Below are 26,405 nucleotides of genomic sequence, written 5' to 3' on the forward strand. Positions count from 1 at the left end.
ATAAATGGCCAATATGCACAGGAAAGGACTTCAACATCACTAATCTTTAGGGAAATGCAAATTAAAATTATAATGATATCACCTCATAACCATTAAGATGGCTAATACCAAATCAACAGAAAAAAAGTGTTGATGAAAATGTGGAGAAACTGTCATCTTTGTGAACTGTTGATGCAATGTAAAATGGCAGAGGTACTATGGAAATCAATCAGAATGCTGACTCCTCAGGAAATTAAAAACACAACTGCCATATGATTCTGTTGGATAAGCTCCACTTGGAGATACGTAACCAAAAGAACTGAAAGCAGGGTCTTATAGGGAGAGATATTTGTCCTTACATATTCATAGCAGCATTATTGGCAACAGCTAAACAGAAGCAACCCATGTGACCACTAATGGTAAATGATAAGCAAAATGTAGTAAATACATACAATGGAATATTACTCAACCTTAAAAAGGAAGAAAATTCTGAGAAATGCTATAATATAGATGAACCTTAAAGACAGTCTGCTACATCACAAAGAGACAAATACTGTATGATTTTACTTATATGACTACTGAGAGTAGCCAAAATCACAGAGACATAAAGAAGAATGGTGGTTGTCAGGGGCTGGGAGGGGAGAATGGGAATTACTGTTTAATACATACAGAGCTCCAGTTTTACAAGATGAAAAATTATAGAGATGGATGGGATGATGATTGTACAGCACTATGAATGTGTTCTGTATCACTGAATGGTATACTTAAAAATGACTAGGATGATGTTTTATGTCATGTATATTTTAACCACAATAAAAAAAAACTGAAAAAGCAAAACAAAAACTCGTATGTGAGTAGGAACAGAGAATATGTGGTAAATCTGTACTTTCCACTTAATTTTACTATGAATTTAAAACTCTGCTGACAAAATAGTTGACTTTTTAAAAAAAGCACATTTAACAGTTTGTCCAAAATGCTTTTTTTCTTCTTTACCTTTTTTTTTTTTTTTTTAGATTTTATTTATTTATTTGACAGACAGAGATTACAAGTAGACAGAGAGGCAGGCAGAGAGAGGGGAAGCAGGCTCCCTGCTGAGCTGCGAGGGCAATGCAGGGCTCAATCCCAGGACCCTGGGATCATGACCCTAGCCAAAGGCAGAGGCTTTAGCCCACTGAACCACCCAGACACCCCTCTTCTTTACCTCCTTAATCCACCCAACTCCTCTGCACCCATTAGTAGTTCCATTTCTATAGTAAGAGCTCCTCTTACTTCTTGAGTCTAACATAGCCTCCTACCTGTATATTCTTACATAAAATACATTAAAATCTCAAGACCAGTATAGCTAAGATCAATGAATAATTTTGGACAATCTAAATTATAACAACAATTATATGATAAATTCTTAATGAGATCTATCAAAGCTGCAAAATTAAGCTAGTTCACTCCATCTACACATATTTACTAACTATTTACAACATGTCAACCTTAAGTAGGGGAAGAAAGAAATATAATCCCTAGCCTCAGGAAGTTATGTCTAATGGAGGAAACACTACAAACAAGCAAACAAATACAAAAATACCAACTGTGTCCACTGCCAAGAAAGAAACTAGTGGCTCAAAGAGCTGGGAAGGGGTATTCCATGTGAGCCCTTTATACAAGGTGCTCTAAGAAGATCTCTCTGAAGGAGTGATATTCAAGCTGTAACCTGGAAGACAGGATGTGTCAGCAAGGTAAAAGCAAGGAGAACATTTTGGTCAGCACAGAACTGTGAAAAGGCTCACCTAACACTCATAACCTTAAAAGTAAAGCAAAAAAAATAGAAACTGAGGAAGTCAAATAAAATATACATGAGGGAATGGCTTTAGGGGAAAAAAAAGTAATTTACTAACTTTTTTTATTAACATAAAATAGTAGAAGGAACTCATTTCTTATTTTCTTATTTGAGGCTACCACAAAGAACCTGGGGAGTGAATCAGGATCATGGATGCCATTCTGAGCAGAAGTCTAAAAAGGAACACCGGATATCAGACCTCAACAAATACTCTCTAAACACAATCAGGAAGGTACAATATCTCCCTGTACATGTGCCATATTTTATTTCCCTATAAATGGATATTTGCAAGTCTCCATATTTTGCCATTATAAATGATTATGTAAAAAAATTATGTAGTAAACAAATCTACACTCAAATCGTACTTTTTTAAAAAAAGATTTTATTGATTTATTTATTTGAGAGAGAGAGAGAAAGAGAGCAGAGGGAAGGGGAAGAGGCAGAGGGACAAGCAGCCTCTGTCTGAGTGCAGAGCCCGATGTGGGGCTCAATCCCATGACTGAGATCATGACCTAGGCTGAAATCAAGAGTCAGATGCTTAACCGATAATGCCACCCAGATGCCCCTCTCTTCTTCTTTTCTAATGACAAAGTCCAAGAAGGGTTTTTAGTGGGTGAAAGAACATCACCTGTTTTAAGGAGTTTGATTAATATTACCAATTTGTTTCCCAGAGGACTTACACTGACTCACACTTCAAAGGGAAATAGATTTAAAGAATGAGAAGTAGGTAAGAAGAACAAATAAATGTATATAGGAAAAAATAAAAATCATCCACAATTCAAATACCCAGAAATGATCATAATGAATGCTTTACATACATATATCAAGTCTTATTCTATGCCACATATTCTTCCTTTTCCAAAAAAAGCAGGGGGAGGGATCATGCTGTACATGCTGGTTAACTTTTTGAACTTAATAAATTTAGTTTATAACACTTTTAGAATACCATCCTACATCAGTGTCACAATACTCAGTTATTTATCACACCGCTTCCAATTGTTCGTTCTCATCAATAATGCCGTGAACATTCTTTGCTAATTTCCCACAGGTCTTCTTTAATCAGGATAAATCCTCAGAAGAGAAAATGCTGAGTCAGAGTTTGCACATTTTAAAGATTTTTGATAAGCACTGAGCAAACTGTCCTCCAGAGTTTGTATCACTCTTGAGTTCCCAGACCAGCCTCTACCAACCCCAACCCCAAATTAGGTATTAACAACAACACTAACAACAAAAGAACAAAAATCTTCGCTCTATTAACTGGCAAACATTGGCTTTTGTTATTTAAATTTGCATTTTGATTACTGGTTAAGTTGAATACATATTTATATTTTTATTACCATTTGCATTTCTTTTGTGAATTTTCCATGCTACAGTTTTTCTTGCAATGCCAATATTTATTTATTTGTTTCACATTTAGTTATGTTTACTAATCCTCCTCTGGTATGTGAAGTTTCTCAGATCTGCCTTGTGTTTGATGACCTTGGCAGTTTTGAGAAGTACTGGTCAGGTATTTTGCAGAATGCCACTCATTATGGGTTTGTCTGATTTTTTTTCTCTTAGTTGTGAGTTACTGGGAGGAAGATCTCATTACATCGTACCAAGGGTACCAGCTATCAACATGACTTATGACTGATAAAGTTAACCTTGAGGATCAACTGGCGGGCTATTTTTTAAGGTTTCCTCACTGTAAAGTTACTCTCACAACTCCAGCCTGTGTTTCTATAAGCTGCAATTTGGAAGCACCACACTAAGTGCAGCCCACACTCACGGTGGGGTTGGGGGGTGTAAGCTCTACCTCTCTGAGGAAAAAGTGTCTAAAATGGTGTCCAAATAAATTACTTGGAATTCTGTATGGAGACGTGTCTCTTCTCCCTCACTTATTTATTCAATTACTATTTATATGAGTATACACTCATGTATTTTTATTTTATACTTAAAGTTAAAATCCAACACAGAATTTACTTTGTTGCTCAAATGGCTCCAGTTTTGGCCACTGGGATCTTTTTTCCAGCTTGGCTCCTGTGCTGCGTTGGCATGATCCACTTTTTTTTTTTTTTAAATACTTCCTTACTTTCTGGTATTATGAAGTACTCCAGGTTCATTTTGTGTATTTCCTGCCCCAAACCTACATTATCTATGCTTCTAAAGAGGCTTGCTTGGATCCTTTTACTGGGAATAGTTTCAGAAACCAACATCTGGGTGGTGGGTGACACTACTGGTTTTTAAAAACTCTAATAAGATTCAACTGAAATGGCATTATGTAATTTTTATTTGATTTGGCAAGAACTGTCAACATTAAAGTACTTCTTTTTCTCTTCAGGAATACAGAATCACTTTTAATTATTGAGTTATCCTTTATGTTTCTTAGTACATAATAAAGTAATTGCTTTTACTGTATATCACAGCAATAATAATAATTTAAATATCACTTGATATTTCCTCCATCTGCTAATACAAATCTTCCAGACCTTACAGAGTCTCCAACAGCCTACAAGGATTTCCACAAGCCTTCAGGGCAGTGATCCTCAGCCTTGGCGGCACATCAGAATCAACTGACAGACTTATATCCAAGACACATTTCAAACCAGCTCCATCTCAATCACTGAGGCCAAGACCAAGGCACAGGTATTGTTCTAAGGATAGCAGGTGATTCCAGTACATATCTAAGTAAAGAAACACCACTTTACTCTTTTACATGGCTTCATTAGAAGCTCATTTCCCAGTAAGTACTGCTGAGTAATGCTGCCTCCACTAGGAACAGATCATCTCCCCCTTCCTCTGCGGAAACACTAGCAGTCCATGAGATGCCAAAGCTTCAAGTTTTGCCTTTTCTGAAACAAGGAAAAATATTTTGCTCCCTTACTATGACATATACCCTATAAGAGATATGCATAGGCAGCACTGCTAATGACTTAACAAGATTCTAATTAAATTATACTTTAAAAGACAACTGTTTCATTGTTTTCATAAAAACTTACACCTACCCTATTCTCATAGGATTCACACATGACTCAAATAGGTCTGGCCATAAGACAAACCCTATTACCATCATGCAATATTAAGAATCATTTCCCCTTTCTAAAGACCAAGATTTTTCTTAAAGGTTCAGTATCTTTCTTCCCCTGAGATACAATGAACATAATCATAGCAACATTAGAACTCAAACCCAGCTCAGCTCCTGACAAACTCAATCCCATAGACAAATGGCCCATCAAAAAGAAATGTGCCCATTTTCAGGTATAAATACTATTTACTTCAATCTCTACTATTCTTTTATACAAAATGTTTCGCATTAAAATTATAACACACATACAAAAGGGGGCCAAAAAAACCTTATTGCAAGAGCTAAAGCAATCAACAGAAACAGAGTGACAGATGACTCAGATTTTGGAAATACCAGATAGGGGCTTTAAAACTATTTCAACTTTTTCATTATTAGACTGGAGGAAAATTTCTTCCTATCTTTAACCTTTAGTCTCTTTAAAAGGTAACTAAGAGCTTTGCGCAGTGGCATTATTGTAGCCAATGAGGTTTATCCGAGACGCGATTATTGCTAATTGAAAAGGTAACTAAGAATCTAAACCAAAACACTTATAATGTATTATAGGGTTTACAATTACGTAAAAACAAAAATGTATGCTAACAGTGCATAAAAGAGAGCAGAAAATGAAGTATAAATGTATGGTATAACATTCCTTGAAAGTAGACTGTGATAATTTAAAGATATACTCTGTAAACCCTAGAACAAATGCTAAATACAAATGGCTTAAAAAGAGGTAAATTAGCAAAGATAAAATGGGACATAAGATGGAATCACAAGAAAAATACCTAATTTAGCCCAAAAAATCAAGAAAAAGAAAGGAACGGAGAACAGATGGGGCATACAGGAAGAAAAAAGTAGCAATATGGCAGATTCAAATTCAACATCTCAGTAATTACAGTAATTGTAAATTATCTAGAGACCCTAATTAAAATTCAGAGACTCCTAGAACAAGGACTGTTACCAGGGATAAACACAAGTATTACATAATGATAAAAGAAAGCACTGCAAACAACAACAACAATAATAAAATAACACATAACAATCCTAACTGTGCATGTACCGAACAACAGAGTTTCAAAATATATAAGAAAAAGTGACAACTCAAAGGAGAAACCGAAAAGGCACCATTATAATTGGAGACCAACATTCCTCTCTCAGTAATCAATAGAACAAGTAGACACATAGTGAGGATATAGAAAATCTGAACAACACTACCAATCAGCTTGAGTCATTAATATTTGTAGAACACTCCATTCAACATCAGCAAAATCCACAGTCTTTTTAGTGCACTTTAACTAAGGCCATACAACAGATCTTGAAACAAACTTCAAACTCAAAACAATTTAAATAATCCCCAAAGAATGGTCTCTGATCACAGTGGAATTAAACTAGAAATCAATTAACAGAAAGATTTCTGGAAAATTCCCAAATATTAAACAACACATTTCCACAATCACTGAAAGGTACAAATTACCAGAGCTCACACAAGAAAAAATAGACAACCTGAATAGCCCTATACCTATTACAGAAATTGAATTTCCAGTTTAGAGTCTCCTCACCAAAGAAGACTCCAGGCCCAAATGTCTTCAAAGGCAATTTCTACCAAATATTTATGGACTAACTCATCTAACACTATACAAACTCTTCCAGAAAACAGAAGAGTACAAAACATTTTCCAACTCATTTGATAAAGCTGGCACTAACCTGAGAGAAAACCAAACAAAGAAATCACAAGATAATTCCAAACCAATATCCTGCTTGAACATAGTTGCAAAAAACCTATTAATTAACTAGCCTAAAAAAAGACTGAAATTCTGGGGAGGGTATGTGCTATGGTGAGTGCTATGAAATATGTAAGCCTGATGATTCACAGACCTGTGATCCTGGGGCAAATAATACACTGTATGTTAATAATTTTTTAAAAAATGAAATTCTGATAGATGCTACAATATGGGTAAATCTTGAAAATACTATGTTAAGTGCAATAAGCCAGACAAAACGATCAATAATGTATATCTCCACTTACATAAGGAAGTCACCTAGAATAATCAAATTCATAAAGACAAAAAATGAGAATAATGGTTACCAGTAGCCAGAGAAGGGGGAATATGGATTTATTATTTAATGGGTACAGAGTTTCTGTTTGGGATGAAGAAAAAATTGGAGATGGATAATGGTGATGGTTGCACAACAATGTGAATGTACTCAAAACGACCAAATTACAAACTTGAAAATGGTTAAGATAGTAAATTTTATGTTATGAATATGTTACCACTATTAAAAAGATCCTAAACAAAATGTCAGCAAAGTTGATACAGCAATAGATAAAAAAGGATATTACATTATAACCAAATGGTATCTATCCAAAGAATGCTCACTGGCACAGATAATCCAAAAGAATCTATAAAAAAAGCTAGCAAAAGTAATAAATTTTAGTAAATTTATCAGTTTAACAAGGTTGCAGGGCTCAAAATATACAATATATAAAAATCTAAGAAAGAGTAAACCTGACTTTAAAAAACAGAGCATCAAAAAACTGAATACATAATAATGGTGCCAGTGGACCTCCTCCTCTTCTTCTTTTTCTTTTTTTTTTTTTTTAATATTTTATTTACTTATTTGACAGAGATCACAAGTAGGCAGAGAGGCAGACAGCGGGGGTGGGGGGCGGCAGGGCAGGGGGGAAGCAGGCTCCCTGCTGAGCAGAGAACCCAATGTGGGGGGTCAATCCCAGGACCCTGGGGTCGTGACCTGAGCTGAAGGCAGAGGCTTCAACCCACTGAGCCACCCAGGTGCCCCGCCAGTGGACCTTCTTATCTTGTTCCTGTTTTATTTATTTATTTTTAAGGTTTTATTTGACACAGAGAGAGAGCACAATCAGGGGGAGCAGGAGTCAGAGGGAGAGGGAGAAGCCGGCTCTCTGCTAAGCAAGGAGCCAGATACGGGGCTCAATTCCAAGACTCTGGGATCATGGCCTGAGCTGAAGGCAGACAGGCACCCCGTCTTGTTCCTGTTTTAAATGGGAATGTGTTGGGGCGCCTGCGCGGCTCAGTGGGTTAAAGCCTCTGCCTCAGCTCAGGTCATTATCCCAGGGTCCTGGGATCGAGCCCCACATTGGGCTCTCTGCTCAGTGGGAAGCCTGCTTCCCCCCTCTCTCTCTGCCTGCCTCTCTGCCTGCTTGTCATTTCTTTTCAAATAAATAAATAAAATCTTAAAAAAAAATAAATGGGAATGTGTTTCTAATGGAAATGTTTTAAATATGATACTGGCTAATAAGTTAAAGACGGACTTTTAGAAAATATATTTTGAAGTATCTTTTAATTCCTACTTCATAGGGAGATTTTTAGAAAGTGACCGAATCTTTAAAAATGCAGCCCATACTGCCTTTGACTCAGGTCATGATCCTAGCGTCCTGGGATTGAGTCCCACATCAGGCTCCTTGCTCAGCAGGAAGCCTGCTTCTGCCTCTGCCTGCCACTCTGCTGCCTGTGCTCAGTCTCTCTGACAAAAGAAAAAAAAAATGAAAAAAAGAAAATGCAGCCCATAAAGTATTTCAAACAAAAATATGGTTCCTCTTGATCTACCTATATAAATGTATTATTGATAATTTCTTATTATTAAACCAAGCATCTTTACTTTCCTGAGACAAACTCTACATGGTTCATGGTACACAGTTCTCTTATAATAATGTCAATTTTATTTGCTAATAATTTGGTTTTTTGCTTTTAGATTGGTTTATAACTTTCTGTACCGTTAAATTTTATTATATGAGTTAAATTAGTTTTGTTTCATGTACTGAAAGCCTTTGGTTTTATTTATTCATATTTTTTCTTTTTCTAAACTTTTTTAAAAAAGATTTTATTTATTTGACAAACAGAGATCACAAGCAGAGAGCCTGATGAGGGGCTCGATCCCAGGACCCTGGGATCATGACCTGAGCCAAAGGCAAAGGCTTTAACCCACTGAGTCACCCAGGCACGCCTGAGAGCCTTTGGTTTTATACTCTGTATGTTATCCTGCCTGATTATCTATTCATAGAAACAGGAAAAAAGCTTGCCATAAAACTATGAAGAGAAGAGTCTTTGCCAGTCCCCTAAAGATTATTTATTTGGGAGAGAGGGAGAGCATGACAGAGGGGCAGAGGAAGAGGGACAAGCAGACTCCTGCTGAGCCCAACGCCAGGGCTCAATTCCGGAGCCCTGAGATCATGACCTGAGCTAAAGCTGTATGCTCAACTGACTAGGCCACCCACGAACCCAAAGAAGAGTCTGTTCAAAATAATTTTGGGGGACAGTACTTCCATTTCCTTCAACATACTATACTTCAAGTTTTCTACTTTTTAAAATAATCAATTTTGGGGGCACCTGCCTGGCTCAGTGAAAAGACCATGTGATTCTTGATCATGGAGTTGTGAGTTAAAGCTCCACATTGGGGGGCACCTGGGTAGCTCAGTGGGTTAAAGCCTCTGCCTTCGGCTCGGGTCATATCCTAGGGTCCTGGGATCGAGCCCCGTATCGGGTTCTCTGCTCAGCAGGGAGCCTGCTTCCCACCTCCCCCGCCACCTGCCTGTCTGCCTACTTGTGATCTCTATCAAATAAATAAAATCTTAAAAAATAAAAAATAAAAGCTCCGCATTGGGAGTAGGGTTTACCTAAAAAAATATAAATAAAACAGACTTTAAAAAAAGATTAACATAATCAATTTGGTAATTTATATCCCCCCTACAAATAATTTCTTTCATTTGTATTTTTAAATACCTTAACATAATTGCTATATGGTAATCTGGTAATTTTTTATAATTCTACATACAAATTCCGCTAATGTTCCAACATTTTGTTATATGATATCCTGAAGTTTGTTTTTCTACATCCAATCTACCTGGATTTTTCAGTTTTACTTTTCTATCTTCTGATTTTTGTTCAATTTTGTTTTATTTTTATATATTTCTCCTTTTGCTAACCTTTGCCTAACTTTGGGAGGGGAATTCACTGTTTCATTCCTTTTTATTTTTAATTTTTTAAGGTTTATTTTTTTTAGTAATCTCTACATGAGGCTCAAACTTAAGACTGTGATCAAGAGTTGGATGTTCTTCGGACTGAGCCAGCCATGTACCCCTCATTCCATTCTAAAATAACAAAAGCACATACACAACCTTGGCTGCATCCCACATATTTGTGTATGTGTGCGTATAGATAAAAATTATATTTTCCTATTATTTTTAATAGTTGTTGCATTTTAGGTTTCTGTTTGGATTTAATAGTTGTTTGGGAAAAGAATGGACAGGTGGACTTCATTCATTAATTTCAAGTTTTATTGCATTATGGCCAGATACAATGGTCTATCAAATTTCTGCTTCGCAGACTGCAAAGTTATTTTTGTTTTCTAGTATGGTGACCATCTTTAAATGTTCCATGAATGCTTGAGAAGGGTTATTCTCTGTACTGTGTCAGAACTGTATTAATGTGAGGAGGGTATTCGTTTACGGGGGTGGCAGAGATGTGAACTTGGTTATATATATGGGAAATTAATAACAGAAGTAAACACACAGAGGATATGGGAACCAGGACTTACTGGGAGACTGTTTAGCTCTGTAAGCAACTACCAAACTGTCTTCCAAAGTGTCTGCATCATTTTGCATTTTCCAATTTTGTATTTTCCATAACAATGAATGTGAGTCCCTGTTGTTCCACATCCTAATAAAAAATTTAGTATTGCCATCTTTTTGGATTTTAGCCATTCTAAAAGGAGTATAGTGCCATTTTACTGTTGTTTTATTTTTTTTAAATATTTTATTTGTTTATTTGACAGAGATCACAAGTAGGCAGAGAGGCAGGCCGGGGCAGGGCGGGGGAGCAAGCTCCCTGCCAAGAAGAGAGCCTAATGTGTGGCTCCATCCCAGGACCCTGGGATCACCACCTGAGCTGAAGGCAGAGGCTTTAACCCACTGAGCCACCCAGGCGCCCCTCACTGTTGTTTTAACTTGTAATTTCTTAATGACAAATTATTTGCCTTTATTAAGATTTTGAGAGGAGAGAGTAAGCTCAGGCATGCATGCAAGTGAGCACAAGCAGTGGGGAGGGGCAGAGGGAGAGGGAGGAGCAGACTCACCCTGAGCAGGGAGCCCGATGTGGGGCTTGATCCCAGGACCCCAAGATCATGACCTGAGCCAAAGGCAGATGCTTAATTGACTAAGTCAACCAGGCACCTCTTACTTGCCTTCTGTATACATCCTTTGGTGAGGTGTCTGTTCACTTTTTAACTCAGCTGTTTTCTTACTGTTGTTGAAGACAACCGTTGTTGTTATTCTTTTTATATTTTGGTTATTAGTCTAGGTAGTAAAGAATTTCTTACCCAAAGCGAAGTCTGGCTTTTGCCCTTAGCTTCTGAGAGGTAATCTCTAAGTCCTGGGAATGTCTTATCTGATAAAAGTGTCTTGAACAATATAATTTGGGGTGGAGGCTTCAAGGCACAATGAGACTTAGGGTGGGGGCATTTGGGTCACATTGGCAGACCTACTGAGGGACTGGAGACTTAATCAGCCAGCCACAGGAGAGGAGCTGCTAGTCAGATCTATGTGACTAAACCCCAATAAAGACTCCAGATACCAAAGACAATGTGAGCTTCTCTGGCTGTCAATACTTTGTGCAAGCTGTTAAATAAACATCAATACTGGGAAAGTAACACTGTCTATGTCTCCGTGGGAAGTGGAAACTCCACATTTGGTACTTTTCTTGACTCCAGCCTATGCATCTTTTCACTTGACTGATTTTAATCTGTATTCTTTAGCTGTAATAAACCATAGCCATGAGTATAACAGCTTTCAATGAATTCTCTGAGTCCTTCTCTATGTATAAGACCTAAGATAACTGTGGAGAACCCTGAACTTGCAACTGATGTCAGATGTAGGGGTAGCCTTTTGTGCATTGCTCTCTAACTTTGCAATTGGCTAACTAATTTTATCAGATTTGTGTTTTGCTGTCCTATCTAAAAAGGCATTATTAAACCCAAGGTCACCTAGGATTTTCTATTTTTCTTCTAAATGTTCTCTTTTTTATGTTTTGTATTTAAGTCTATGAATCATTTTGAGTTAATCTTTGTGAAAGGTGTAAGGTCTGTGTAGAGGCTCATTTTTTTGCATATAAACTTTAATTGCTCCAGCCTCATATACTGAAAAGACTCATCTTTCTCCCTTGAATTGCTTTTCCACCTTTGTCAAAGATCAGTTGACTGTATTTCTGGGCCTTATATACTGCTCCACTGGTCTATGCATCTATTCTTTCTCAAGCACTATACTATCTTGATTACTGTACCCTTACAGTTAGCATCAAAAAGCAGGTAATGTAGGTCTTGGATATTGCTTTTTGACCCAACCTGAGTCTCTGTCTTTTAAATGTAAATGTTATTATATTCATTTTTATTCTAAATACTGATAAGGCAGTATTACGTTCTCTTTATTATTCTTGCTGCTCTTTAGTATCATCTCCTTTAATTCTATCCTTTGCTAATAACACTGTAGACATTTTCTTTTTCCTAACGCCATAATTACTGTTCCAGAAACTCTTTGTTTAGTTTTATTTACAGCCTTAGTAGCACTCTCCTTTTCAAATCTTGTCTGGATCCTTACAGTGTACCTTTCATTTCTCCTCAAACTTTCAACCTAATACATCTAGTACTCATGTATCACTGAAAGCCTTTAAACTATAAACTTTGGTTTTCTTAAGTTTAAGGATATTGTCTTCTATTTCACCTTTGATTACTGCTTCTCTTCTATTTATTATTCTTATGAATACTACTTATTTTATTTGTACATTGAATCTTTATTCTTTGTACCTGTCATTTTCATCCTTTTGATCCTTTTCTACTGTTGCATTTCAGAAGACATCCTCTAACTTCTCTTCCACATCACTGACTAGATTATCAACACTACCATTTCACCCCTTCACTGTGAATTTTAATAGCAATACTTAATTTCAACATCTCTATGAGGTTTTTTTTTTTTTTTAAGATTTATTTATTTGAGGGGTGCCTGAGTGGCTCAGTGGGTTAAAGCCTCTGCCTTTGGCTCAAGTCATGATCCCAGAGTCCTGGGATTGAGCCCTGCATTGGGCTCTCTGGTCATCGGGGAGCCTGCTTCCTCCTCTCTCTCTGCCTGCCTCTCTGCCAAATAAATAAAATAAAATCTTTTTTAAAAAAGATTTATTTGAGAGAGAAAGAGTGCGTGCATGTGAAGGAGGAGAGGCAGAGGGAGAGGGAGAGCAAATCTCAAGCAGACTCCCCACAGAGGAGAGACAGTGAGAGAGAGAATACAAACTGGGGGAGTGGGAGAGGGAGAGGGAGAAGCAGGCTTCCCTCAGAGCAGGGAGCCTGATGCAGGGCTCCATCCCGGGAACCTGGGATTATGACCCAAGCCAAAGGCAGAAGCTTAACGACTAAGCCACCCAGGCACCCCAATCTTAAAGAATTTCAAAATGTAGAAAAGTACAAAGAATGATTCAAGATCCCTTGTAATCATTCTTATTTCATCTAGCACCAGGCTCTGGAGTCAGTCTATATGGATTCAAATATGAGAGTTCCCTCTTAGTTGTGTGATCTTAGGGAAGTAATTTAAACTATTTATTTCAATTTCTTTGAGAATAATCATTTAATTAGATTTAACTAGCTAATTCATGAGTGGATATTTATTTATTTGAGAGGGTGAGAGAGAGGATGAGTGGGGATGGGGCAGAGGGAGAGGGAGAGGGAGAGAGAATCTTAAGTAGACTCCATGTCCAGCATGGAGCCTGACTTACGGATCAATCTCACAACCCTGAGCTCATGACCTGAGCTAAAGTCAAGGAACTGAGCCACCCAGGCACCCTGTGAGTGGTTTTATACACTATCTGTTACTCAAAAATATTTAGCTATTATTAGTATAACTTTTGCTGATATCTTGGCTGGTTACCTTCTATGTCAATCTGCTGTCTTTAACATATAATTTCACATTCATTAAATAACTTTGAGAAGAAAGCAAATATCATCTAATATCTTGTTTCTTCCAAGTATGATTTTCCTCTAGGACTTAAGTATAAGATTCCTTTATTTTGTAGTTTCTTAACAGGCCCATGATGATTTTTTTTAAATGTTATCAAATTCTTTGAAAAAAATGTTATCAATTATATGAAAGTTGACAAAACCAACCAGGTTTGATGTTTGCTAAAAGAAAAGTTATATAAATTCTAGTTGGTTTCTCTCTGTTACTGTCCATCTAGGTATTATTTGACTTTTAACTCTCAGTTCTTTATCTGGAGAAAAAATTAATTCATACAACTCTAGACAAATATCTGTGTTGAGCAGGAGAGAGGATCATGATTCTCATCTAGTATGGAGATTAAGATCTCTCTGGGAATCCATTCAAATTATAAACTTTTTCTCCAGCACACAGAATTTTGTTTACCAATTCAATTGGTCACGTCTTGAAGTCAATTGTGGATCCTTGGTTAAGGATCCCCTGATTGACCATTTGCTCTGAAGAACTAAGGAAGACTGATCCTGTTGCCTTCTTATGTGATGTATAGGATTAGCAATTTAATCCTGGATACTTTGAAATAGAACATATTCTTCCCTAATCAAAAGCAGGGTCTGACCAAGGGTTATTTAAGCTGGTGGCTGGTACAAGAGACTTCATTAAACTGTTCTCTTTCACTCTTGTACATATTTGAAATTCTTCAAAATAAGACACTTTGTTTGTATTTATTTGAAGTAGGACCTGAAAAAATGCATACCAACCCCATGGATTTTCTCCTCTCTGCCCCTTCCTACTACAATTCCCTTTACATTTGAAAATGCACCCAAACCAGTCCACTTCTTCCTTTACAGAACTGTGGTCACCAAGGGAAGTAGAGAGGCAATGATAAGAGAGATGGGAGGGAGAAAAAGAACCCTGGTGCTGCAGATAACAGTTGCAACACCCAGCGCGTAGCTGCCAAGTTTCTAGCTGGCAAAGATCCTATTTCCTTAAGCTGTAGGTATGCAATACAAATTGGTAGAAAAATCTACCTTTTTCCTGTTTGTCCTTGCTATTCTGTCTTAGGAATCTGTCTTTACTTTTACTGACAGAAAATCCTCCTAATGTCTGGCATATTTTAATTTGTATATCTAGTTTCTCATTCCATTTATAACTCTGCTTCTCTGTGTATTTCCATCTATTTGATCATAGCATAACAGAGGAGATTAAGCAGGGTCCCACGAGCTGACTGCCTACTAAGCCCAGACTTACCACGGCTGAATTCTTAAGGTTAAAAGGTCCTAAAATAATCTGGCACGTGTGCAACCTGGGAACAACAGATAGGTGGAAGAGATAGCTTGTGACCTATTCTTGCTTTCCTTAACTCTCATACTATAATTTTACATATACAGAAGTATATATACTGATATCAGTGAGCATATAGAGTAGAGCATAGGGGAAAAAAAAGTATTATTTTCTCTCAAGGAAGCTCTAGCCCAAATTAACAACAGCTAGAAACTGCCAAAAGATATAAGGTTTAAACAGAAGCATTGTAGCAACCAATCAGAAATACTTAAATTCACCTACAATAAAGTGCACATGATAAAACTTAGAAGTTGGTGAGCTAATATGCCAATTATCAGAGACACTCTCAAAATAAAGTAAAAAACAAGTTAGTGAACAAATAATATTAAAAACAATTAGCATAATGAGGTAGATTGAGATTACTTAGGGATATGGTTCTTTAAATTCCTTCTGGTCTTGTCAATAATGCTCTATGTTAATCAAAGATTTCTTGAAAAAGACTGGAACATAGAGCAATGTGTTTAGAAGAGTGACCAGTGACCTCCAGGGGTGCCTGGGTGGCTCAGTGGGTTGGGCCTCTGCCTTCGGCTTGGGTCACGATCTCGGGATCCTGGGATCGAGCCCCGCATCAGGCTCTCTGCTCAGCAGGGGGGGCCTGCTCCTCCAGCCCCCGCTGCCTGCCTCTCTGCCTACTTGTGATCTGTCTGCGAAATACATAAATAAAAATCTTTTTTAAAAAAGTTATTAAGGGGCACCTGGGTGGCTCAGTGGGTTAAGCCGCTGCCTTCGGCTCAGGTCATGATCTCAGAGTCCTGGGATCGAGTCCCGCATCGGGCTCTCTGCTCAGCAGGGAGCCTGCTTCCCTCTCTCTCTCTCTGCCTGCCTCTCTGCCTACTTGTGATTTCTCTCTGTCAAATAAATAAAAATAAAATCTTTAAAAAAAAAAAAGTTATTAAAAAAAAAAGACGACGACTGAAATCTGAAAAACGTGATTTGAACTATCTCTGCCAAGTGGGAAAGTCAGTGGCTCTGAGCTTCAGTCTTCTCATCTCTAAAATGGGTACAATAATAGTGCTATTCTTGCAAGGAGGTTGTGAGGATTATATGAAATAATGAACATAAAGAGCTTAGTTATTAGCACAGGGGCACCGGGCTGGCTCAGTCTGTAAAGTGTGCAACTTATGATCTTAGGGTTGTGGGTTCCTGCCCTATGTTGGGTGTAGAGATTACTTTAAAAAAAAAAAAAAAAAAAAAGGAGCTTAGCACAATTCCTGGCAAATAGCACTTCAAAACACAACAGACTTTTTATAAAAAGTAAACTGACCTCTTCTTTCAGGGTGTTAATCCCTTGAAAGTGCTGAGATAAAATAAGGTGCTAACTAAGGTCAAATGGTACTTCAGACAAAAAGTAAAAACATAAAGAAACAAACAAAAAAAAAAACCCATAAATTACAGACCAATATCTCCCAAAAAATTTAAACAAAATTTTAGCAAATTGAATTCAAGAATATACAAAGAGAAGAATATATCATGCCTAACTGGAGTTTATACCAGGAATCCAATGTTGGCTTAATATCAGTAAAATTAAAAAAAAAAAGAAAGAAAGACAGTGTTATTCACTATGTATCAAACAGAATAAAAAAGAAAAACTACACTATCATCTTAATTAATACAGATGAGGTATTTGACAAAATTCAACAACCACTGGTGGTAACAACTGTCAGTAGCCAAGGAACAGATGGGAACTTCCTCAATGTGCTACAAGGCAACTACTGAGAACCTATAGCTAAAAATCACACATTTCATGGTTAAAAATTTGACTGCTTTCTCCTTAAGATTAGGAACAAGACAATGATATCTATTTTCACTGCTTCAACACTGAAATATTCTTAGGGCATTAAGTAGAGAGAAAGGAAAAGAGACATCAAAATAAGGAAGGAAGGAATAAGTTAAACAGACAAAAGTTTGGGCTATGTGGAAATCTATGGAATCTATAACATTTTACTTATAGTGAGTTTACTGGCAATGTCACAGGCAACAAGATCAATATACAAAAATCAATTATACTTCCACGTTCCAGCAATTAAAAAATCAGAGACTGAAATAAAAAGATGTAATTTATAGTAACATAAAAATATAAAATAGCAATAAATTTATCAAAATATGTGCAGAGTCTATACAATGGAAATTACATTTTGGTGAGACAAACTATAGAAATATAAATAATGGACAGATAAACCATGCTTATAAATTGGAAGATTCAATATTAAGATGTCATTTCTTTCCAAATTCACCTACAGATTCAACTCAATTCCAATCGAAATCCCAACAGGCACTTTTATAGAAATTTACAAATATCGATTCTAAAATTTATACAAAAATGCGGAAGACCAAGTATAGCCAAAACAGAAACAGAACAAAGCTTTGAAACAGAACAAAGTTGGAGGACTTACACTCCTGATTTTAAGACTTACTATACAGGTACACATAGTGTCTCAATGTTGGTACTACTGATATTATGGACTGGCTAATTCTCTGTGATGGGGAACTGGCCAGTACACTTTAGGGTGTTCAGCAGCATCCCAACCTCTACCCCATCAAAGGCAAATCTTTCACCTGCCAATTGTTAACAATCAAAAACATTTCCGGAAACAGCCACATGTTGAACGGGGTTGGGGGGGCAAAATTACCCTTTGTTGAGAACTATTAAGCTATAGTAAGATGTGTGTTACTGACATGAAGATAGATGTTTAAATCAATGGAACTGAACAGAATCTAGAAACAGACCCTCAACTTAGAAGTCAACTGCTATTTGGCAAAGATACAATGCAATTCTATAGAAAAGACAATCTTATCAGTAAATGATGCTATAGTGACTGGTTATTCATATGGAAGAAGAATAAACCTCACCCCTCACCTCACTCCATACATGAAAATTTAACTCAAAACTTATCACAGATAAATTTAAGAGCAAAAACTATAAAACTCCAAGAAAAAAATATAGGAGAAAGCTTAGTAATTCTGGCTTAGACAAAGGTACCTTAGAATGTAAAGAAGCACAAACTTTTTAAGTTGATAAACTGCAGATTACAATATAAAACATGTTTGTGCCTTTATCTTCTGTTAAGAAGATAAAAAGGCAAGCTACAGACTGGGAGAAAATATTTGTAAAGTCAATATCTGATAAAGGACTTGTATCCAGAATAAGACAATAATATTGCAAACAACCCAATAAAGGACAATGGACAAAAAGTTTAAACAGTTAAAAAAAAAAGTTTAAACAGCTGCCTTACCAAAGAAGATATGCTGATGGCAAAAAAGCACATGAAAAGATGTACAACATCTTTAATCACTAAGGAAATGCTTATTAAAGCCACTCTATCATATCACATAAGCCCACCTGAATAGCTAAAATGAAAAAAGACCAACCATACCAAATGCTGACAAGGACACAGGGAACTAGGGCTCCTTTAAGTTGCTGATGGGAATACCAATTTGTATAAGCATTTTAGGAAACATGTTTGGCAATTTTTTAAAAGTTAAGCATACACTTACCAGATGACCCAGCAATTCCATTCCTAGGTATTTACCTTAGAAAAATAAAAACTTATGTCAACACATAAGCTTGTATTTGGATGTTCACAGCAGCTTTATTCATAATAGTCCACAAGTGGAAATAACACCAATGTTCATCAACTAATGAATGGATAAATGAACTGCAGTAAACCCCTATAAGGGAATGCTACTCAGTAATAAAAAAGAACAACAACAAAAACAACAAAAAAGAATTACTAATAACACACAACATGAATAAATCTCAAAAGCATTATCCTAAGTACAGGCATGCAGATACAAAGGATATTAACGAAGTATCCCGATTATTTGATATAGCTAAAAATAATTCTGATTTTCAGTAGCTTTTTTGTGGTTATTTAATTAACTGACTTTTAACTACCTTTTGTTCTTTAGGTATCTCCTCTCATATCCCTAAAACAACTACAAACCCTTCACCCATAAGGGTTATTGTATATCTCTGCAGAGCAGTTCACAATACAACCACACCTTTGTAGATCAATGCACACACTGTGTAATTCTCATTCAATAAAACAAATAGAATGCAGCATACATATCACAAGAGATTCAGGATACCTGGGTTCAAATCCCAGCTGACTCCCTGGGGTTACCTGTGTTAAGTCATTTAATCTACATGAAATTCCTTATTCTTATTCGTTAAACTGAAAAGCACTGGGGTAAAGTGCAGAAAGAGTGTTAGGGACAGTGGAGTGGTACAATCAGCAATCCCAGTGAATGTGAGGCTGTAGTAAGGAAAGAAATCTCCTGAAGAGACTAAAAGTGATAAAGCAAGTTTCTCAATCTTGGTATTCCTAGCCCTTTCACTGTATCAGCATTCCCTGATATTCATCTTGATAAAGATGATAATGAAGAGGAAGAAAGGACGAAGGAGAAAAGCGCATGCAATCGTAAGACCAGGTGTTTTCATTCTCTGAATAGCCCACACATATTTATTGAGTACCTATAAAGGTCAAGCCAGTGCTTGGCACTGGGGATTCAACAGTGCATAAAATAAGTAAGACACAGTTCCTACCTGTTGGGAAGATTTACCCTAGTGGGAAGACATTGACAACTAAATGGACAATTTCAATATAGCACAAGTAATGCAGAAACAAGATAGCACAGGGGGCCATAGGGGCAGACACATGACAACTGAACCCAGAGAAGATGAAGCAGGATGACAGGACATCCAGTTAAACTTGAATTTCAAATAAACAATGAATACTGTTGCCATGTAAGTATGTCCCAAATATTTTCCTATATTTTCATTTGCTACATCTGGAAGCCCTAGGTGGGGATGATAGTTGGAAAAGTGCCTCACAGGAGATATTTAAGACGAAAACTTAATTATTACTTGTTCCCAACAAATTTGGACCCAGAAAATGTTTATCCGTTGCTGGCCTATAAAGACACCATATGGCAAGGATCTGAAACCTCCTAACAGGAGCCAAGGAAGAACTGGAGGCTCTTACCAAGAGCCATGTAGTAAGACAACTTTTAGAAGTATCTCTTCCAGGGGCACCTGAATGACTCAGTGGATAAAGCCTCTGCCTTCAGCGTGGGTCATGATCTCAGGGTCCTGGGATCAAGCCCCACATTGGGCTCTCTGCTCGGCGGACAGCCTGCTTCCTCCTTTCTCTCTCTGCCTACTTGTGATCTCTCTCTCTGTCAAATAAATAAATAAAACCTTTAAAAAAAAAAAAAAAGTACACCTTCCAGAATACACTGACTTTTAAAATGCCTCCAGGTGATTTTGCTTGACTGAGTACTGGAGGTGCTTGGGAGCCAGACTGTGAAATGTACTTACATGGCAGTGTGTGTACACCAAGAGGGGAAATTTGCACAATGTCTGGAAATGAGGTTTAAGATAAGTGGAGATTTTTAAGGATGTTTATGTGAAAAACTTTTCACACTCAATACCCTTCTCTACTCCATAGTCCAGCCCTCAGAAGACTACAGCCCCGCTCAACAGCTTGGATACAATACATGAGAGACCCTGAGGCGGAATCACCTAGGTAAGCCACTTCTGACCCTCAGAAACTGTGTGAGATGCAAAATGTTTGTTGTTTTAAACTGTCAGGTTTTAGGATAACTTGTTATGTGGCGATAGGTAAGTAATGTTGTGCCCAGCAGAGTTCTGCACCCCGAAATAATGGGCCTGCACTGGTACAGCATCATGCCCACCCATTGCTGAGAACAGCCACAGTTAGGATGGGTAGCTTCAGCAAGGATGAGGTGGTGGACCAGAGGCACCACAGCTATGGCTGTCACTCACTCACACCTCCCACCAGCAGGAAAATACACCATTTGGTGTATTTCCATGGCCACCCCAGCATAACAAAAGTTCATTAAGGACAGCATAGCCTCTCTGGAACAAAATAAGATCTTTCTAAAAGAACAAAACAAGAATACTTCTCTGAGTTCAGCTCAGTCACCTGAGAAAATTGCATAAAAACAGAAAGATAAGTAAAATAATGCAGTAAATTAACAAAGCTAAGAAAAACTCCAAGTCTCAGATTAGCTGTGGTTCTCAGCTTGATTTTGTGTGTGTTAAGAATTAATACTGCTGGGGTTTCGTACGTAGCAGAGCAGCTCCCTCGCTGCGATCTATTGAAAGTCAGCCCTCGACACAAGGGTTTGAAAAAAATTTTTAAGAGAAAGAATTAATACTGCTCTCCCAATCAGGAAAATAATCTGTTCCTGGGTGGGTTGTTTTGACTCTCCCATCCAGAAGGGAATTTCTGAAACTTAAGGATAGTGTACAAGTGAAGAGCTGTGAACTGTGGTTAAACAAATAATCCAGAATTTGTAAGAGTACTTTGATGAAACAATTTTAGTGTCATAAATTCCATAAATTATTTTATTTCAATAGATTAAGTTTAAGTGATTTCATTCCAACCATCTAAAGTGAACAGAAATATGTCAGGGAAAAACATTTCTTTTTTTTCTCCAAAATACAGGATGAGTTAAAAGGGAGTGGGTAATAGTATAGAACTAAATATGACTGCAGGGAGATAGATGCTGGAAGTTTTCTTTGATCACAGCCCCTAGACTCAGCCCTTGGCTTTATAATTAGGGTTTCCTATTCAAATCATCTCAGAGTTCATGCTAGTATGACATATTTTCCTCCAGGCCACTTCAGTACCAACAAGCTTAGTATGAGCTTATGTTAGAATCCTTTAAGGTTTGTGTTCCAGATATATCAGATATCACTCTTCTCTCCTCATGGCCTGCAAAACATTCACAATCATTTTACAAGATCCCCAATTCAATTTTCATAGAAACTGAAATAAGGACATTGCCTTAAAGGACTTACATCTTCAGGATAGTTAATTCACTGATTTAAGTAAAGCCTGATCTAACCTGTGTTTTCTAGGAATTTCTGTGTCAGTTAACATTTTTAAGTATTCTATTTTTTAAATACCCAATTCATTTAAAATTTGTCTTGGTATACAATCTAGATAGTAAAAGAGAGAACACAGTAATGAAAGAAAATAAAATCTAGACTATCTTTGAATTCAAGTATCTGGTATTATAGAATAAAACAATGGTTATTCAGCTATTTTTTCTCCAAATTCAGTAGCAATTTTCTATATTTGCTTTGATTATATAAAATTGATACACATATTAAACAAAACCCTGAAGTATCAGGCCTAAGTCTCATGCATTTTCTCTATAGCCATGCTAACACATACGGTTAAGATTTTCCAATAACTGTATCCATGATTCCTAAGACTTGTTGTTGGTTCATAGTAAGGTCTAAAGATCTGGAACCAAAAATCAAGGAAAGCTTTAAAAACTGGCCAGCAAAACAATCAACAATTTCTAGAGGATTAGCTGCCTTTTTAATTCAACAGTACGCTATAAAATTTTGTGACCCAGAAAAGGAAAAAGCTGAGAAAAAAACATCCAACATAAAATTCATTAATATCATCCAGGATAACAGATGCAACCCAGACACAGTTTCATTGTTTCTAAGCTCTCTGCTTACAGTTCTCTTTCCTCATATTTGGAGAGTCTTTTATTTTCTTCCTCATAAAACACCATTTTTTTCTAGTTCTCTTTGTTTGTAAATAATCAATACATATTGTAGAATTTCTTATTTCACTGATTATCTTAAGAGAAAGTTCCACTTTGAAAAATTTCACAACTTTGTGAGAGAACAACTTTCTCTTATTCCCCTTCAAATGCTCCTTTACAAACTAGGGAGGCAAAATTGGAGGGGAGGAGACAAGTGGAAACTCCCAGAAAACCTGAAAAAAGAAAAGTCTGACAGTAGAATTTTGTCATTGTTTCATCCATTCAACAAATATTAAGACCCTATAAGTCAGGTACTATGCTAGGGCCAAGTCCTACTTTGTTCTCAAGAGCCTGCCATTACAATATAATCTTAAAATACCAATGAGGTTAATAAAATTATATTTATATCAAGTTACATTAATTACAGTATACCTTAAAAATAAATTAGATAAAGATGTAAATAAAATTATATACACACACACATAACTGTTTTGGTGGAGAGGTTCTGAATTGTTTTGTGCTTTCTACGTTATGCTAAGGATTCTGACAACAGGAAGAAAGAAATCACTTCCAAGAATTACACACATAGAGTTACAAAGAGGGTATTTGTAGATAAAATGGAAAGAAAATCAAGATGTTAAGATTTAAAGAAAAAAAAAAAAAGAACATTTCAGGCTCCTAGGTGGCTTAGACGATTAAACATCTGCCTTCAGCTCGGGTCATGAGCCCAAGAGTCTTGGGATCAAGTCCTGCATCAGGATCCTGGCTCCACAGGAAGTCTGCTTCTCCCTCTCCCTCTGCCCTCTACCCTGCTCATACTCTCTCTCTCATGTCCTCGCAATCTTTTAAAAAAAACAACACACAGAATATTTCAAAGTTATCAAAGCTCTAAAGTAATATAAAAATCTGTGTAGTACTTTATATTTTATTTGAATCTAGTGATGTTTCTTTTCTTTTTTTTTTTTTTTAAAGATTTTATTTATTTATTTGACAGAGACAGATCACAAGTAGGCAGAGAGGCAGGCAGAGAGAGAGAGGAGGAAGCAGGCTCCCCGCTGAGCAGAGAGCCCGACGCGGGACTCGATCCCAGGACCCTGAGATCATGACCTGAGCCGAAGGCAGCGGCCCAACCCACTGAGCCACCCAGGCACCCTCTAGTGATGTTTCTTATTACAATAGCCAACAAAGTCTATCAACCTACTTATTCCTTTTTGCCAAAAAACATTATCTTCAATTTTATAACTGAAGTCATACAGAAATAAAATTCAATTATAAAAATATACTTGCCAAATTCAAACCAAATTTCATTAGATGTTATATTACAGGATATTATATTAGTATTTCAGTCTTACTTTAAGTATTAAATGTATGCTATTTTAAAATCCACATCCATGGACTTGACTTGTTATAATATCCTTTAAATGCATGCAATGCTTGTAAAGTAATTCTTGTAATTCAGCTTCCTGGAATGAAACAAAATGTATCTGATACAGAACTGTATACTACAACAATGTTTTATTATAACTCATAACCAAACTATGGAAAAGATTCTTTACCGCATTAATCATCAGGGAAATGTAAATTAAAACTACATTACCACTACATACCCACCAGAATGAGTATAAGGAAAAAGATTTAAAAATACCAAGTATTAGCAAGAATATGAGCAATAGGGAATCCTTATGTACTGCTAGTAGCAGTGTAAATTGGTATTATCACTTCGGAAAAAGTAATCTGGAAGTATCTACTAAAGTTGAGCAAATGTATAGTCTAACCAAACAATTCCAATCCTAGGTATATCCCCTAGAGAAATGTGTGTATACGTTCACCAAAGGACATGGACTAGAACGTTCATAAGATCATTAACTGTAATATCCCCAAACAGAAAACTATCCAAATACCCAATAACATTAGAATGAATAAGTTATGATTTATTAACACAGTGTAATATTATAAAATAATGAGAAAATTATCAACTACAACTACATACAATATGGATGAATCTCACAAACATAACGTTCAGTAGGAAAGGTAGTCACAAAAGAAAAAATACCATAGGATTCTATATATAAAGCATAAAAATAGACAAGAATAAATCTATGCTATTAAAAGCCAAGACAGATACAACTTAAAAAAAATATTTCAGCGACCATTTTTATTCACTATGTAATTTATAAAAAAGAAGAGAGGGAGGGAGTGGGTAAAAAAAAAATAAGAGGAGGAGAAACCAGGTTAAATGTCAGAATAAGGTAATTTAATATTTTCCTGAACAATAAACATTTGATCTTTAAATTTTTAAAAATAGATTTTACTTATTTTTTGACAGAAACAAGAGAGGGAACATAAGCAGGGGTAATGGGAGAAGGAGAAGCAAGTTTCCTGCGGAGCAGGGAGCCTAATGCGGGGCTTGATCCCAGGACCCTGAGATCATGCCCTGAGCCAAAAGTAGATTCTTTTTTTTTTTTAAAGATTTTATTTATTTATTTGAGAGAGAGAGACAGTGAGAGAGAGCATAAGCGAGGAGAAGGTCAGAGAGCGAAGCAGACTCCCCATGGAGCTGGGAGCCCGATGTGGGACTCGATCCCGGGACTCCAGGATCACGCCCTGAGCCGAAGGCAGTCGTCCAACCAACTGAGCCACCCAGGCGTCCCCCAAAAGTAGATTCTTAACCAACAGAGCCACCCAGGTGCCCCACAGGTGCCCCATATTTAAATTGCTAGATTTAATTTAAAAACACTATGTTGGGGGGAGCCTGGGTGGCTCAGTTGGTTATGCATCTGCTTTCGGCTTGGATCATGATCCCAGGGTCCTAGGATTGAGTCCTGCCAGTTTAGTTGTTACTAAAAGTAAGCAAGATGGTTAGCTGAAGTTAAATATGTGGAAAGGTTTTCTTCTGTGAAAATAACAATGGACCATATGGGAAAAGGAAACAAAACAATCAAATCAACTCCATTTTTCAAAACACTAATTAAATAAGAAATCACATAAAGACCTTTTAATTTCAACAGTACTCTACCAATTGAGTTATAAGGCGATTCACTGAAAGTGAGTATTAAAATAAAGAAACAAGTTTGCAGATATCCTTTCCTCCAAAAAGAAGAATTTAAGTTTATCATCCTTTCATAAAAAACAATTATTTCAAGAACTATAAAATCAGGTATCACCATCATACTTTTCAAATAAAGCAATTCAGTGGGCCCTGGGTGGTTTAGTCGGTTAAGTGTCTGCCTTTGGCTCAGGTTCATGATCTCAGGGTCCTGGGATCAAGCCTCTCATCAGGCTCCCTGCTCAGAGGGGATGCCTGCTTCTCCCTCTCCCTCTGCTCACCTCTCTTTCTCCCTCAAGTAAATAAATAAAATCTTAAAAAAATATATAATAAAGTACTATCAGAATAGAGATTAAAAAATAAAAATTTATATTAAAAATGAAAAAAGTCACTTTATTGTGACTCAGGAATAACATATTGCATTATTAAAGCTATTTATTAATCTACAACATGCAATAAAAAAAACAGAGCAAAGTGATGTAATTCTACCTAACCACAATATACATTGTGAAAGCAGTTAACAGGAAGATAAAAGATGTGGTAACCACAGCCTATTTAAAAATACTTTAATTTTTTCTTTTTTTGTTGTTTTAAATCAGGAACTCTTTATATTTTTTTCTAAAAG

General features: G+C 36.7%; 1 protein-coding gene and 1 non-coding gene across 9 annotated transcripts in view; one reads left to right on the forward strand and one right to left on the reverse strand.

Moving 5' to 3' along the window:
• TFDP2 (transcription factor Dp-2) overlaps positions 1-26,405 on the reverse strand; it is a 184,877-nt gene that overhangs the window by 78,940 nt on the left and 79,532 nt on the right. For 2 of the 8 annotated variants that reach the window (XM_044251517.1, XM_044251515.1), the window contains exon 2: positions 18,697-18,731. The exons of the other annotated variants lie outside the window; for them this stretch is intronic. The gene's annotated coding sequence lies outside the window, so the exon portion shown is untranslated. The remainder of the gene's footprint in view (positions 1-18,696; positions 18,732-26,405) is intronic. 8 annotated transcript variants of the gene reach the window in all.
• LOC122910898 lies at positions 5,307-5,447 on the forward strand. The gene has a single exon (XR_006385293.1). It is a non-coding gene; the product is annotated as a U4 spliceosomal RNA (small nuclear RNA).

This window comes from Neovison vison, chromosome 6 (assembly GCF_020171115.1).
Source record: "Neovison vison isolate M4711 chromosome 6, ASM_NN_V1, whole genome shotgun sequence".
NCBI lineage: Eukaryota > Metazoa > Chordata > Mammalia > Carnivora > Mustelidae > Neogale > Neogale vison.